General features: G+C 40.2%; 1 protein-coding gene across 1 annotated transcript in view; it reads right to left on the bottom strand.

The window, feature by feature from the left end:
* Rab3-GEF (Rab3 GDP-GTP exchange factor) overlaps positions 1–17,027 on the bottom strand; it is a 973,693-nt gene extending 956,666 nt beyond the window's left edge. The window contains exon 1 of the mRNA XM_090382519.1: positions 16,984–17,027. The gene's annotated coding sequence lies outside the window, so the exon portion shown is untranslated. The remainder of the gene's footprint in view (positions 1–16,983) is intronic.
* Positions 17,028–17,849: the final 822 nt, after the last annotated feature.

Here is a 17,849-nt window from a genome sequence, read left to right on the forward strand (position 1 = left end):
CCCCTCACCAATCTTGTTGCCCTTCTCTGTACACGCTCAAGCAAATCTACATCCTTCCTAAAATTAGGCCTCCAGACCTATACGCAGTACTCAAGGCGTGGCCTGACCATTGCCTTATACAGAGGGATAATCACCTCCTTCTCCCTCCTAGCAAAATTCCTATATATCATTGACAAAACCCCATGACCTGCCCTGGCAGCCTGTCTGCATTGCTCAGAAAACTTCATATCTGGCTGCACAATTACTCCCAAGTGCATATGTTCCAACTGTAATCTAGTTCATAGAGTGTTTTGTGGATTATGTCTGTAGAAGTGTGTTTACGAATAGATTTATAAGTTGTGCGAGCTGAAAAATCCGAAATAACTCACAGTATAACTCTTTCCCATCCATCTGAGATTCAGTAATTACCGGTTCCAACTGAAGAACCGTTTAAGAATTTCTTCAGTCTACAAATGAGAAAATAGCAAACGTTTAACTCGAACGTTGAAATGGCAAATAAATGAAGGCACATTAGTGCACTACTATTCTGCATTGTCACCTATTAATTCAGACACATGTCCCACCTTGTCATAAGCGATTCATCATACCTCTGTCAACCTCGTGAGTAGCACAGTTGGTAATATCGCCGCCGTCCTCCCCACACCGGGTGAAAAAGACCTGAGTTCGAATCTCGTCAGTGACGCGAGGTATTTTTATAGGCCTTTTTCACAATGTGGACGAGTTAGTCGGTCTCAGCGAGGAAACATGCTTTTTTCTCTCAGAAACTCGGAAATTTTGTCCAGCAAGCAGCAACTCGACCCCAGAACGCATGAAATTTACAAACATATTAAATACGACGCAATATGGACTAAGTTTCTCATGCGCCCTAAACCCTACAGCCATGATATTTCCATACCTCTGTCGTAAATTCAAGAACGTTTCATTCAATCAAGTTTCAAGTAACCGCGATCATCTGCAGACAGCAATGTAAATGTAGCGCTCTCGTGCAACAAAAACATCCCTCCACTCTTTTCTCAAAATTGCTCACGCTTCATTATTTATCGACGTTTCAGTTAGGGCAGCCATTTTGTTTTAATCCCCTAATACCAATAATCCTACAGGTGTATAGCATCCTGTATCAAAAGAAAAGGACCGTTACATACACTGTGCTGCCACTTTATTAGGTATACCCCTGGTGTGCACACAAATGGTTTGTCTCACAACGTTGCAAGTCAATTGTGGATATAAATACAGCAGAACAACCTTTCTAGTATCAGTTAAGCGTACAAACCGTAGCAAGAATGGGGAAAAGGAGTGATCTAACTGACTTCGAACATGACATGACATGGTAGTAGGTGCAAGACGTGCTGGAAAAAGCATCTCTGAAACGTCAGTTCTCCTGAACTTTTCACGCACCACAGTTTCAAGGGTGTATCGAGAATGATGCAACGAACAGAAAACATCCTCTCAACGGCACTCCTGTGGAAAAAAATCGCTTGTTGATGAGAGAGGTCAGAGGAGGATGGCTAAAATTGTGCAAACAGACGGCCCACAATGTCGCACATCACATCAGAATACAACCATGGTGCGCAGAACAAAATATCGCAACGGACCACTAGTCGAACTTTGTCGCGAATGGGCTACAACAGCCGACGGCCACATCCCGTACCTTTGTTATCAATGAAGAACAAGAGAGCACGCCTCCTGTGGGCACAGCAACACCAGCACTGGACTATCGAGGATTGGAAAATAGTTGCTTGGTATGACGAGTCGAAGTTCCTGGTGTATCATGTTGATGGAAGGCTCAGAATTTGGCAAAAACAACATTAATTCATGGACCCGTCATGTCTGACGACTACTGTGCAAGGTGGTGGGGACAATGTTATGGTGTGGGGATTGTTTTTTTGGCACACGTTGGGTCCATTGATACCCATAGATTCACGTCTGAATGCCACTTCGTACATAAACATCGTTGCTGACCAAGTGCATTCGTTCATGTTGACAGTTTATCCTCAGTCAGATGGTTTCTTCCAGCAGGATAATGCGCCGGTGCACAAAGCCCGAATCACTATGGAATGGTTCCAGGAACACGACAATAACTTTTCTTTGCTGCAGTGGCCCGCTCAGTCCGTGGATCTCAAACCTATTGAACATCTTTGGGATGAGCTGGAAAGGGCTGTTCGCTACAGGCCTACACCTCCGTCGAATCTCAAGGAACTGCGCGACACACTCATGTTTGCATGGTACTGCATTCCTGCACAACGTTTTCAGCATTTTGTTCAATCCATGCCTAGACGAATTCAGGCTATTTTGAAGGCTAAAGGAGGCTCAACACACGCCTAGGTAGGTGTGCCTAATAAAGTGGCAGCACAGTATATATATCTTCGTTCATGCGATGAACTGATATCCCAGTAGATAAAGAAAGGATCGCAGTTCCACAGTAGCATGCTGAATTAGCACATGGAGCTATGTAAAAAAACAAGTTCTGATGGAAAACTTTAACCCAAAAAAACAAGGCAAGAACACACTGGAGTTACTGTTCTGTGTGACCGCGAAATACAACCTTTCATCTCTCTCTCTCTCTTAAGTGAGAAAATATTTCTCGATCTATCTTTTCTTTCCAAATATTTTTGAAAAACACTCTTTCCAAAAATATTCATTACACTGTATAATAATTTTTTTTTTTAATTTTCTCTTTATGTTCATTTGTTGTTATTCCTTTCTTATTTTGTACACTCACTCACTTTTCCACGTTTTGTACGAATTAATTACAGTCCATAAACGTCGCTGCATGGATTCCACTAAGTATCTGAGGGAGTCTAGCTCCATATTTGACCATTTTTCCATCAGGATATTTGTAAGCTGCTATATTGTGGTCGGTAGAGGACTGCAAAGCCTAACCACCCTTTAATTTAATGCTTTTAATTAATTTAATGCATTGATTGGATCTCCTTTAGAATGAAACTAGGGAAAAGAATCTACACCAAGAACCAACGGTTCCCCATGACGACCAACGTCTTCCTTGAGTGGATCAAGTCACTCGAAATCAAACCTCTGCCTTCCCCCATCCCCTTAATAAAGGTTAATCCACCATCAAACCAAACACCCCTGGATAAAATAGCTATCTCCAAGGAACGCCTGATTGAAGTCATGAACAGTCTTCCCAACAAATCCACCACTGGCCCTGATGGATTCCCTGCTTTTATGATCAAATTATGCAGCACATACGTCATCGACCTTCTGATTGATGCATACAACTTCATCCTCGCAACAGGAGCTTACCCTTCCATCTGGAACACATATGTTTCTCCCATCCCAAAGAAGTTTAATCCAAAAACGTCCAACGATTACAGACCAATTGCTGTAGGATGCACCTTTCTCAAAATCATGGAAAAAGCCATCTTTCCTGTACTTACCCATCATATGTTTGGTCACAACCCTCCATACCTCCATAGTATTCTACCTGGACGACCCACTATCACCAAACTCAAGGACACACTTTTCAGAGTAGAACATACATTACGCAACAAAGAACAACTCGATATTGTGTTTCTGGACATCAAGATGGATTTTGACAATTTGTCCATCCATGCACTATGCGCCATATTGGGCGATTACTTCAAAATCTCTAGTCATCTATTAGATCTCCTTAAGAAGCTCTTACAGACCAGGACCATATGGATAAGAGATTATAATAATCATCATGAAATTATCTGCTCCAGAGGGCTCCCCCAAGGGAGTCCTCTCTGCCGCCCTCTTTGCCGCATCGTTAGAACCATTCCTTGCAAATCATGCTAACTTTTCCACGTATGCCGATGATATAGAGTTCTTTGTTGTTACAAAATGCCACCAGTCTCTCCAGTCTACCACAGTGATCGCCAACCGAGAGTTACAACAACTTGAAAATTACCTTAACGCGATTGGGCTCTCCATTAACAACGAAAAAACTGCTCAACTTACTATAACCAAAAAGAGAAATATAAACGATGTGAACATCATAATTGGCAACTCCCTAGTTAAAAAAGTCACCCAGCATAAATATTTGGGCCTCACCTGAGACAAAGACCTTACGTTCTTGCCTCATTTTAATGCCAGTCGGAAAAAAACATATGCTGCTATATGGGCAGTGAAACAGGAGATCTCCAACTTCCATAACCCACATCTTATCACTAACTATATTCTCCGTTGAGTAACCCCAATTCCATTGTATGTCTCAATGATATGGTCCTCTGCACCTCCATCTTACCAACCCAGCTTCCTATTCCTAGAATACTGGATTTTAAAATGGCTAAATAAGGTCGCATGCCTACCACCTACAATCTCAAAATCTGTCATTCTCTCTAATCTAAATATGCTACCTTAGAATCATATAATCTCCAGGAACCTCGTGATCTTCGCCCAGCTTCTCTCCTGAAAATTAAGCTCGCCTGATATCTGGGATATCATTGCTAGACCGTCAGATCGTAATAGAACTCATACCATTCAGATCCAAGCTGCGCAGCATGACCTCCCTGGATAACATGTTTCCATTTAATTCCATGGAAATATTTAACAGGTTATCCATTGACTGTCAGAAGCTCTACAAGGACAAAACGTACAGATCTCTCTCTCTCTCTCTCTCTCTGGGAGATATGTATGCCCTGATCATATTAGTAGTAGTAGTAGTAGTAGTGGTGGCACTTGATGCAAGAAAGCAAGTGTAGGAGCTTATGCAGCATCAGCCAAAAAAAAAAAAAAAAAAAAAATCACACCATACCCTCCAAATGCCTGTCCAGTTCCTCCTTAAATTTATTTAACCTATCAACTTCCACAACGACAGATGGAAGTTTGTTCCAGCAATTAACCACCCGCTGGCTAAAGGCAAATTTCCGCACATCTATTCTACATCTATCCTTTCTTAATTTGAACTTATGTCCCCGTAGGTTCGTATTCTGAACAAGTGGGAGGATCCCATCAGAATTCAGCGTGCTCAACCCATTCAAGGCCTTATAGACCTCAATAAGATCACCGCGCAGGTGCCTAGTCTCCAGCCACTGCAATTTGCAGAACTTAAGCCTCTCTTGGTAAGAGGATCCCTTCATTCCCCTCACCAATCGTGTTGCTCTTCTCTGTACACGCTCAAGCAAATCTATATCCTTCCTAAAATGAGGCCTCCAGACCTGTACGCAGTACTCAAGGCGTGGCCTGACCATTGCCTTATACAGAGGGACAATCACCTCCTTTTCCCTGCTAGCAAAATTCCTATATATCATTGACAAAACCCCATGACCTGCCCTAGCAGCCTGTCTACATTGCTCAGAAAACTTCATATCTGACTGCACAATTACTCCCAGGTCTTTTTCATTTTCTACCACCTTAAGTGTAGTACCACACAGTTGGTACGTTTCTCTGGGGTTACTTCTACCCATATGCAGTACTTTGCATTTGTCAAGGTTAAACTTCAGTTGCCACTTCTTAGCCCATCTGCCCAAATTATCTAGATCCTGTTGCAGTAGCACACTGCCATTACTGTCATTAACAACCCTGCCAACCTTCGTGTCATCTGCAAACTTCGACATTAAGCCTGATATACCTTCATCAATATCATTGATAAATATACAAAACAACAGTGGACCCAACACCGAACCCTGTGGGACTCCACTAATAACATTAGTCCACGAAGAGCAGCACCCATTGATTACCACCTTCTGTCTTCTCCCACTTAACCATCCTTTTATCCATTGTAGCAACTTACCCTTAATACCATTCTGCTCCAATTTGTACAGTAGTCTTCCATGCGCAACAGTGTCAAAAGCTTTCCTGAAATCCAAGTATATGATATCAAAATGATTTTTTGCATCCAGTTCCTTTGTGACCACATCATAATAACCAATCAAATTTGTCAGACAAGACTTTCCCTTAACAAACCCATGCTGTGTCTGAATTATTGCTGCAGTCTTGTCTAGATGATCCTGCAATGCATCTTTAACCAGTGACTCCATTATTTTACCCGGAACAGAAGTTACACTAACTGGTCTGTAATTATTCGTGTCACCCTTCGAACCTCCTTTGTGAATTGGGGATACATTTGCACATCTCCAGTCCGTGGGAACCTCCCCTGAATCCAAGGATGCTCTCATAATTATGGCTAAGGGTTTGCTTAGTTGCTTTGCCGCCTCCTTTAATATAACTGGATAGATCCCATCCACCCCAGGTGCCTTTCTTATGTTTAACTTCAACAATTTCTCCTCCACTTTGCTCTCAGTTATTACAAAATCATTAAGCACACTGCTACAATTTGATAACCTTCTTCCATTTTCAAACTGCAATAATTCCTCACGTGTGAATGTAGATGCAAAATACTCATTCAGTTTGTTTGCTATCTGAGCAGGATCATCAACAGTCGAACCATCGATGTCAAGTGGACCAATCATATTCAGCCCCTTCCTTTTAGAGTTTATATAAGTAAAGAAATCCTTGCTGTTTTTCTTAGCATCTTTTGCCAAAGATTTCTCGTAATCCGCCTTTGCCTGCCGAACCTCCTTTGTGACCTGATTACAGACTATTGTAGGTGATAACTTCCGGGATGCTATATTATCCACTTATTGTTATATTTATGTATCTACGATTATGTATTTATGTGGTATTTATGTAGTCAGATGCAGTTTTAGGCCATGTATTGCATCAATTCATTTGAGTACTCTGTACATAGATTGTAAATAGTATGGCAATATTTATTTATTCATTATTATCATGTAACTTGTTTCCTCTAGCTGGATAGCTGTAAAGGGACATTTCTTTGGAAATAAATTGATATTAATAATAATGTTCCAAATATTCTCAGTTGGATTCAGATCTGGAGAATAGAATTAGGTGCCCAGGGTAGACGTTGAAAATCTTTCGAATGTTCTACGAAATATTCAGATATTTCAGATAGTTGCATTGTCATCTTGAAAGAATCCACAGCAATCCTGGTAAAAATGAAGTCGCAGGGTAAAGTTGGTCCGATACAAGAGAAAGATTTCATTGCTGGTGACAAGATCTTCTAACGGTATGAGCGAACCCAGCCTGCACCAACAGAACATACCCCATACCACGATAGCCGCTTCAGTAGTGGACACGAGCCAGTTTGCATGCATGGCTTCATGAGGTTTACGCCACACTTTCGCACCACCATTGGTGCAAAAAAGACTCATCACACCATATGATCTTTTTTCACTGCTACACGGTGAATCAAATCTTGGAGTTGGTTTTACAGAAAGAAGTGGCTTTCGTATAGGACGCCTACCAAATCCTAGATCCTTCAACATCCGCATAGTTGGGTTGAAAATGGGTCTTTCTGTGCCAAAATAAAATTTTTCAGTTATCTTCCGCACACTGGACCTTCTCTATTCTAACACACAATTCGCTTTAAATTCGTACAGTCAGCCTTTTGGGGTCTCATCTTTCTGCCTCATTTCATTTCTTCCTTTTAGAACTGCATTCTCTTTTCGCCTTCCACTGTGTTATTTTTGAGATGTTTGCTTTCTACTCACCAGCGATTTCCTTTTTTTCTCAATTGTGGCTCCTGCTAAAACGTTAATGCTTTCACTGCATTCACATTTAGGATTTTTCAGAAGGCATCACATTCCCTTTACCAATGGGTAAAGGAAATGTGATGCCTTCCATACGCTGAAAAGTATCGTGTATATCAGTGCAGAGTGGAGAGGAATACCTTGATGCTGTCCACTTCGAATTGATATTTACGCGATTATCCATTATCGCAAAAGGTTTCTAATATTTTGAGAATGCTCAGCGTTGGTTGAACATTCCCCAAAAATTAGACAACAGTGACAAAGGAATGCATCGGACATGCAGTGAGATATTTTTAGAGGGGCAGAAGACAGCCGTGACAACAGTTTCATGGTGACAGCAGTGGTGTTTGAGGATGAGTACAATATTTATTAGTGCCGTGCGTAACATGGTTTTGTCCTAGAAAAACGCGCTTTTATTTTACAATATTACTTTGCTACAACTCATCTTTGCAATGCCAAGAGAGTAATAAATACTCAAACAGGCCTGTGCCAAACGAAGACATGCATTAGCACGATTGTGAAGTAAAATGTTGTTTTATTGATTGGTTATTCTTGCAGAAGACAGCCAGAGTGCATTTCTCTGCATTTTTAAATGGCAGGAATGTTTATTGGTAGCTGTTAATTGGAAGGCACACCAATTGCTACGAGATGGCTACTGTAGCATACAAACATGGATTACAGTGATTATTCTTAGCATTCTGTCAGTCAGTTTTGAGTTTTGCAATAATCTTCAAAGTGTTCTTACAGTTCCTTCCCCCATCCCCCACCCATCTTCTTCCACTTCGTCGAAGTTACGCTTTCGCCTCATTTTTCTACGCGTGCACAATAGCAAGGACACTGTTGACGCGCGTGCTCTGTGCCGAAATCTTCTGCTACGCATATATGAATTGCGCCGTACTTCGGAAAAGAGGTTGCTGCAGCTTCTAGCATCCAGCAGTGAATTCGATCGATAAGAAATGCCCCGGGCAGCCGGTACTGCTGCTGTGGCTGCTTCGTGCACACGCTCAGTGTGGCCACTGCAACAAATAATCTGCTGGATCAGTTTAAGCAGACGCTAACAGGATGAATAAACAGGATTGAAATGAAAAGTTTGGAGAATGTTTTTTCCTGTCGCCTTTTCCGTTTGTGCATAATCTTCAATCTTCAAAAGCCGCACTTCACCTTACAAGGTCATGCTAAAGGTCTTGACATCCGTAAGGCCTACACTTAACGTCTCTTGGCTTTTTTTTCCCGTCTTTTCTTTTCCCCAAGAAACCCATTACAGATTCAAGTGATTGCCCAACACTCTAACAGGCAGCATAACGTTATTCAGAATGTTAAGTACACATATTTTTACTTTTATTACCACGATAGAGTGGTATGTTGGATTTCCAGCATACATTCGCTGAATGAACATTCGGCAAACAACTTTTTTTTTTCCACAACTGAGTCTTAATTATAATCAGTTCTTATCAGAAATTTATCGATTCCAATCTACATAAAGTCTGACGAAGAGAGAATGGTAAATAGTAGTGTCACTTTGTCATAACACTAAATGTGTGAAGTATCTTTGAAACTGATGCTTGAAAGGTCCAAGTGTCAATTGAATAACGTTACTTTATATTAACAAGACCTTTCTCATTGCTCTTCCATATCAGAGTAACATGGTTCGATGCCACCTTATATTGGATCTACTGCGCAGATGGTAGGGGCATTATCGCATGGCAAGCAGTGACAACAATGTTGCCGTGACCCGCTTAAGAAAAGGGTTTTGTCATACCATGTTGACCTCTTAAAAATAATAATAATAACTAGGGGGTTTCCCCCCTGCTCGCCCACCCCAGCGCACGCTTTTCTACGTAAAATGTAGAGGCATACGGAGTAAGTCAAATCTTTTCTACATAAAAGACACACCTGTCGAAACGCACTGATCGATATCTAATCAGGAAATGACCTATGTAATTATTTACCTGTGCAGTCGTAGTGCGCGGCATTCTCAAGGTTGAATAAACACCACTATGTAATTATTTATCTGCGTTTACATAGGTCACTTAGGAAAAGGTCTTTTGCTTCTGGTTTCATAATGCATGAGGAATATTGTTGCGTCCGAAAGAGCAGGACTGAAATATTTAAAATATTTACAACATACTAAACTATTTACAAATATACAATATTCATTAATATACAAAAAACTTTACAATGGAACATCAAATGTTAGACAGTGAAGCACGTGCACGAAGTTAGTGAAGGTGTTGGAGGCAGTTGTCAATAATTAACTGCATTTGTAGTGACGTAATTGCCTCGCTTTCTTCTCCAATTGGCTCGAATAAATATCACTAGGAGGAAAACTTTTTTAATATACACAGAAATAAATAAAATCCGGGTCAACCTCTAACTGGCAATTTTTTTGATTTGGTATTTTGGAGACTGTCTTCTGAACCAAGTTTTTTAGTTTTATTGGTTGTTGAATGCATCCTTAGGAATAAGTATATATCGGCTGCGGCGCATATAAAATGAGGGCCCTTTGAGGCACGAACGGGAGGCTTTGGCTACAAAGTAGAAAGACTGGTCTAAGGCAAGTAAAGATGAGAAGATTTTCGGTAAACAAAAGGCGCAATAAACAAGAAATTTGAATAACTGTGAAACTGAATGCCAACGAATAGAGATGGAACTGTCTCAAAAGTAACATTCTTGTTGGAAATTTCTAGTGAATGAAAAGTTATGACATTCGAAAGAAAAATAGATATTGATTTTTCCACAAAAATCTGTGTGGAGCTTCAAGTCATCAAAGACAGTCGGCTACAGCAGAGATGAAATATTGTATAGGCCAGAGTACCAACGCTACAAACAACTCAGGTAGCTAACACCATTCAGCCAAAGGATTGGAACCGGAGGGTTAAGAATGACATTAGGAATTTTTATGGGCCTTTATCACAACGTCGCTGAGTTAGTCGGTCTCAGGAGAGGGTAGCATGATTTTTACTCCCAGAAACTCGGATTTTGATTTTTCGTCCAGCAAAACATAAAATCGACCACAAAACACACGCAATTTATAGACATTATATACTCCTAAAAACCAATAACAAGCTTGGAGACGGGCAACTTTGGAGGCCAACGCCTAAAAAATGCATCTAAGCATTCATTTCCTAACATCATATACAGTGAAAATGGCAAGCAAGATACAGGCACATCGTTCCAGAAAAGCAAGTGTCGCCAGGAGGCACCACTGTGCAAGATAGTAGAAACTGCGAGTTACGATAATTATAGTAAATAAATACCTGTTCTCCTCAATCTTATCTACTTGACATCTTGAAGTAACTGGTCACACGTACAATAACTACTGTCATTAATTCATCGCTAATTAAGTCTGTGATTTATATCCACTCAATAATGATCGCATCAGTTCACAGGAAGTAAAGTGCAAAGCAAACTTCTAATGTAATAGAGGTGCTAACGATCTCCAGTTTCGTAATTCAGAAGGTACCCTAGCGGGTATCACAGTGGATATCGTCACCAGCTTCTGACACCCAGTAGAAAGGGCTTCAGTTCGAATGCCATCAGTGACGCGAGGAATTTTTTTTTTTTTTTTTTTGTTTATCCTTGTTTATACTCCTGCGCGAAAAGGATCCATAACTATAAATCAAGGAAACAATCGTTAATCGCATTTAGCAGTCACGGGCTTTAATTAGTCCATTCAAAGAGCGTGTGCTTGCACTCTAATTCTTGACAACTCGACTGCGTTGTCAGTTTTTTTACAACGTGGCTGAGTTAGTCAGTATCGGGTGTGAGCTGCACTGATTTTTTTCTTGGTCTCCATTGTTGTTGACTCGTTGTTATAAGGTTTTAGGCGCATCGGCAACTTAGTGTCATACTGCGCCGTATATATATTTCTGTAAAAATTGCGTGTGTATCCTGTGGTCAGTTTGCTGATTGCTAGACGAACAACTCTAGTTTCCGGGAGGAAAGGCCACACTACCCTCGTCTGAGACCGATTAACTAATATGTTAAGAGCCTTGTGGATTAACTCAAGACTTGAAGGAATCTGCAAGGCTTTAGGGGAGAAATTTCTATCAGCATGGCCCACACTTGTAGGTAGAAGGAATTTGTTTTGTAGAGACGGGATACACTTAAACAAAGGTGGTGCAAACGTTTTTGCCAGTATTATTGAGGATACCTTAAAGGTTCAGGGAAACTGCTAGTTAGGGGGGGATGTGGGTAATACTGACACGCGTTTATCTGATAATATTGGTCAAAGTAACTCTTGCACATACCTTAAGAGTTCTTATCTGTTGCCCCAACTGGACGTATTATCTAGATGTTCTGGGGGCAGAAACGTTTCTCGTGAGCGGGTAGCTAATATCAGGGAAGAGAGCCTAAAAAACTTCAAGGGTTGTGTTAGGGTTGTTAAATTTACAAGAACAGTAAATCTTAATTGTTTATACAGTAACGTTAGAAGTGTCGTCAATAAAATGAGCGAATTCGAACTGCTGGTTAAAACAAGTAACGCGGACATAATAGAGCTTACAGAGACGTGGTGCCACCCGGAAATTGGGGGATGATGAGTTTAAGTACGGCTTGTATAATGTATTTAGGAAGGATAGGGTAGATAGAAGGGGTGGTGGGGTAATGCTTCTTATCAGAAGCAGCCCTGAGTGCGACGATAGCTTTCCCGGATTCAGACATTTCACATGCTAGTATAGAGTCTGTATGGTGTGAGATAGTTGGAAACAAAGGTATAATGCGAGTAGGAGTAATCTACAGACCAGGTGATTGTGAAGATTATGACAAAAGCCTCTACACATGCAAATGGAATGGGCAAGTAAGCGTCAATGCCTTATTATGGGTGATTTCAATTTGCCTCTAATTGATTGGAGTAAATGGGAAGGAAACTCGACATGGGGAACAAAATTTTTAAATCAACTAGATGACTGTTATTTGTATCAACATGTCAGGGAAAGTACTAGAGAAAAGAATATCCTAGACCTCATCATCACACATGAATCAGATGACATAACAGGGCTGACAGTAGAGGAACCAGTAGCAGGAAGTGATCACGGAGTTCTACGGTGGATGATGACGAGAGAGGTAGCAGAAGTAAAAGGAAAAGGAATTGGTTTTAATTTCAGAAAAGAAAATTACGATGCCTTAAAGTACTACATGGCCTCTATTAACTGGGCAGATATCGTGCAGAAAATGAATACATTTGAACTGTGGTACGCTTTTAAAACATTAATCACAGATGCCTTGAATGCGTATATACTATTAAAAAATACTCCACGAGGAGGGTTAAAAGTTGGATGAATGGCGAAGTTTCCACATTACTTGAGCAGAAAAAGGTGGCATGGAAAGGTTACAGCGCAATAAAAAGTACTGAAGCCTATAACAGCTACAAGGTGATGTGTAATAGAGCCACAGAAAAGGTTCGATAGGCAAAGGCAGTTTATGCGAAATCACTAGCAAACAGAGCAAAGAGGGGGGATAAAGAATTCTTCACACATATAAATGCCAAGAAGAGCAGGACAAACCAGATCGGACCTTTACGTAAGGGAAAGGGGACAGTATTAAATACACCAGCTGCCGTTGCAGATGAACTTAACAGTTATTTTGCATCGATATTTACAAATGAAAAACCTTTTGTGGCAACGGGAAATTGTGGGAGCGAAGTTAAAAAATATGTAATTAATGATATTGAAATTTATACTTTCAGGGAAATATCAGTTAATCCTTGTGGATTAACTCAAGACTTGAAGGAATCTGCAAGGCTTTATGGGGGGATATTTCGCAAGATTATTTAATGAAAAAACTTTCGAGTCTACAGGCCAGTAAGGCTCCTGGAGTTGATGGAATATACCCTATAATCTTAAGGGAGGCGGCAAGCGAGTGCACTGAACCATTGAGGCTAATTATGCGAGCATCACTAGACTCTGGGGAGATTCCCTTGGATTGGAAAAGTACAAATGTATCTCCCATACATAAGGGTGGCTCTAAAAGTGAAGTGGGAAATTATCGACCTGTCAGTCTGACTTCAGTAGTAGGGAAAATCATGGAGGCAATGATCAAGGGCGGAATTCAGGATCATTTGGATCGAATTGAAGTTCTCAAGGATACTCAGCATGGTTTTGTAAAGGGAAAATCATGTTTAACAAATCTGGTTCGCTATTTCGAAAGGGTCACTCACGAGCTGGATTTAGGGAATAATTTCGACATTGTTTATTTAGATTTCAGCAAAGCTTTTGACTCAGTCCCACATGAGCGGTTGCTTTATAAGCTGGAACAGGTTGGAATCACTGGGAAAATCCTTAGATGGATAGAAGGATGGCTTCAGGGCAGGAGTCAGAGGGTCGTGATAAATGGCTATTCCTCAGATTAGGTTGATGTAAGAAGTGGGGTTCCCTAAGGATCAGTATTAGAACCACTGTTGTTTTTAATTTTCATAAACGACATTGATGAAAGGATAGAGGGCGTGATGTCTAAATTTGCAGATGATGTTAAAATTTGTAGAGTAGTTAATGATCACTGTCAAGCTGAGCTTCTTCAGAGAGACCTAGATAGACTTCAGGAATGGTCAGAAAAATGGCAGCTATGCTTTAATCCAACAAAGTGTAAGGTATTACACCTGGGAAATAGTAATCCCAAAATAACTTATTCGCTTGGTGGAGTTCAACTAAACCCAGTACTGGAGGAAAGGGACTTGGGTGTTACGAAACGGTCAGACATGAAATTCTCTGAGCATTGTAAACAGGTTGCAAGGAAGGCCCATGGTGTCCTATCGATGATCTATCGAACTTTTGCAAGTAGAGATAGGGACGTGATAATCCCATTATATAAGGCTTATGTTAGACCACACTTGGAATACTGTGTTCAAGTATGGAGACTGCACCTAAAGAAAGACATCGAGCTTCTTGAAAGGGTGCAAAGACGGTTAACTCGCCTGGTGAGATCGGCCAAAGGGTGTCCTTATGAAGAAAGACTTCGAATATGTGGGTTGCAGAGTTTGGAAACTAGACACCTTAGAGGAGATTTGATTTAGGTGTTTAAGGCTCTGAGAGGCATCAGTAAAATGAATGAGGATGAAATTTTCAAGATTATAAATGATGCTAGAACTAGGGGACATAAATTCAAGTTACGGGGGGAAATGTTTAGATTGGACTGCAGGAAGTTTTATTTTAGCCAGCGAGTTATAAATTACTGGAATAAGTTGCCTTCATGGGTGGTAGAGGCCGACAGTTTGGGGAAATTCAAAGGTCATCTGGATAGTACTTTCGGGTAAGGGAAGCGCATAGGATGATAGGTTTAATTTCCTTTTTTTTAATTAATTATTATTATTATTTATTATTTTTTTTAATTTTATTTTTTTTTTGTTTTTATCATTGTGTTTTTCGGATTTTTTTTTTTTTTTTTTTTGGCTGGTGCAGCATAAGCCATAGGCTTTCTTGCACCATGCGGCTTACTAATACTAATACTAACTAAAGTACATTGCAAAAAAGATCCATAAAAATTCCTCCTGTCGTTGACGGGATTCGAACTCAGGTCTTTTCTACCAGTTGTCGGATGGTGATTATACCACCTGTGTTACCCACGAGGGCCTCGGGCTCGGTTTTTCATCGGCAAACAAGAAACAATGGAAGAACACACGCATTAAAAGTAAAAAAAAGTAAAGTGCAGCCATTATCAACCCACTGCAGGATGGAAGCCTCCTCAACAATTCATGTTGAGGGAATTGGACCATAATCTGCCACGCTGGTCCAGTGCGGGTTGGCAGATCGACCGTATTCAACAGTCAGGGGCTTGTACCCCGGTGTACTCAAAGAGTGTGCTGCTGCACTCCCGCTCCTGCCCACTCGGCTACGGAGGCGCATTACCAGATACAATATACTGATGACTCATTCATTGCCTTAGGCCCTCATGGACAGCAGTTGGTAAAATCCCAACGTGAAGAAAACGTGAACTACACTGGATGGAAAATACTTGAGTTCCAGTTCCGTCGATGATGACGTGAGGAATTATTATGGGCCTTTTTCACAACGTGACTGAGTCAATCTTTTGCTGTTTCTGCCGTTTGCAGCAGTTTCTGTTTGCCGAATTCTTCTAGCAAACAGAAAATCGACCACAAAGCACACGCACTTTACAGACAGTATACAAGAATCAATATGGCCTTTGTTGCTGATGCTCCTCAACCATATTACAACAACAACAAGCCATCGTGGGTAGAACAGTTAGCAGAATCACCATCCTCCCCACACTGGGGAAAAACCGACCTAATTAAATGCAGCTGAAAGAGATCGAGTCCCATCGATGACACGTGAAGAATTCTTTTGGTCTTTTTCACAATGTAGCTGAGATAGTCGGTCTCAGGAGAGGCAGAATGGTTTTTTCTCCCGGAAACTCCAGTTTTACGGATGCTCCTCAACCATATTACAACAACAACAAGCCATCGTGGGTAGCACAGTTGGTAGAATCACCATCCTCCCCACACTGGGGTAAAAACGACCTAATTAAATGCAGCTGAAAGAGGTCAAGTCCCATCGAAGACGTGAGGAATTTTTATGGGCCTTTTTCACAACGTAGATGAGATAGTTGGTGTCAGGTGAGGGAGCATGGTTTTTTCTCCCGGAAACTCGGGTTATTATTATTATTATTATCATTAGCCATATGGTACAAGGAAGCCTGAGGCTTATGCTGCACCAGCCAAAAAAAAAAAAAAAAAAAATTCCATATTACCCCGAGAGACAGAGAGAGAGAGAGATAGAGAAGTAGAAGGGAATCACCAAGAAAAAGAAGAACAATGATGATATCCAGCTCAGGGTTTTTCGTCCAGCAAACAGAAAATCGACCACAGAACGCACGCAATTTACAGACAGTACAGACGGAGGAATATGGCCTTAGTTGCTGATGCTCCTAAACCCTAACAACAACAACAACTACATTACCTTGTGGCTTCACACCTAAAGTAATTCAGTAGATCGCTGTCTTAAAGAACAATTAATTAAATGCAACTGAAATAAGCTTCCATCAGTAGAATTTATTTTTTTCCACTCGGTAAAGCTTTTTTTCGTGAATTCTTAATCCAATGCAATTTTCCTTCCTCCTTAGAAAAACCTTGCGCAAATAATTCCATCTGTCAGCGTGTTTAATTTATGAAAAATATTTTCCATTTCAAGTGTTGAAATGGTCTGAGAAATAAATGGAAATTCTTAATAATTCCTTTTTGCTATAAAATAATCTTATTTCTAACCTTAAGTCTTGCCCCGCATTCGCAATCTGATTTGATGGATAATCGTCACGACATGTCTGGGAACCATCTATGTGAAGAATTAAAGGAAAACTCATTTCCAATTTACGAAAGAGATTAGATTAGAAAATTCTCTTCTCAGCTGTACCTTAATAGACGTTTGAATTTGATTTATGATTAATGTTAATAAATATTTAATTTTTTTATGAATGAAATGAATTTAGGGAATAATATACTTACATTTTCTGATTGAAATAGGCTTAAGACGCACTCACTCTGGACTATGAATTAAAAATCTTCAATTTCTAGACGGTTTTAATTCTTCGTCTTTCGCTCTATTACTTAACCGTAGGTACGCACGCTGTGCGGAAAACCGACGTGAACTTATGACGGCGTCGTAATACGATAGCACGGCATTATTTCGTTAATGACACCCGTACCGTTGTTATGTCGCTCATAAATCTTTTGGGATTTTGTTAACGTCGTCAACTTGGTTTATTTAGCTTCAGTGCCTTCTGGTGGATTTTTTTTTTATTTTCATTTAATAAAGGTCAAATAAGCAAACTAACATTTTAAGTGAAGATTTATATCTCTGTTGTTCAAATACAGTTTTAACCATAAACAAGATTATATTGTTAGTATAACATTCTTAATATTATAGCCTTCAAATGTAGTTAAAATAATATTAGAGCCTTCAAAAGTTTCTGTATAATAATGAAGAACAACAGTTAGTGTTTATTATTATTATTATTAATGGTAACCCAAAACATGAAAGGTTATTATTGGAATCTATACTCAGTATTATGTATGGGTTAGAGATCAAGAAGACAAAAACACTGGTTGATAGCCTTGAATTTCTATAGATTGTAATTTTCAGTAACATGAAAGGAATGAAATGAAATGGAATTTGTTAAGCATCAAGGCAACTAAGGGCGTTGAGGCATCAGTATATTCTCTGTAAACTGCTTGTATTCTGTAGTAAATTATCCTGTTTGCTGGTCGAAAAACCTGAGTTTCTGAAGGCCGGTTGGGGAGACCTTGCTGTTCGCGCCTGAGACCGATTAACTCGTCCACGCTGTGAAAAAAAAGTCCATAAAAGCCCTTCG

This window comes from Mastigoproctus giganteus, chromosome 10 (assembly GCF_048544385.1).
Source record: "Mastigoproctus giganteus isolate SK-2022 chromosome 10, ASM4854438v1, whole genome shotgun sequence".
In the NCBI taxonomy this organism is placed as follows: Eukaryota; Metazoa; Arthropoda; class Arachnida; order Uropygi; family Thelyphonidae; genus Mastigoproctus; species Mastigoproctus giganteus.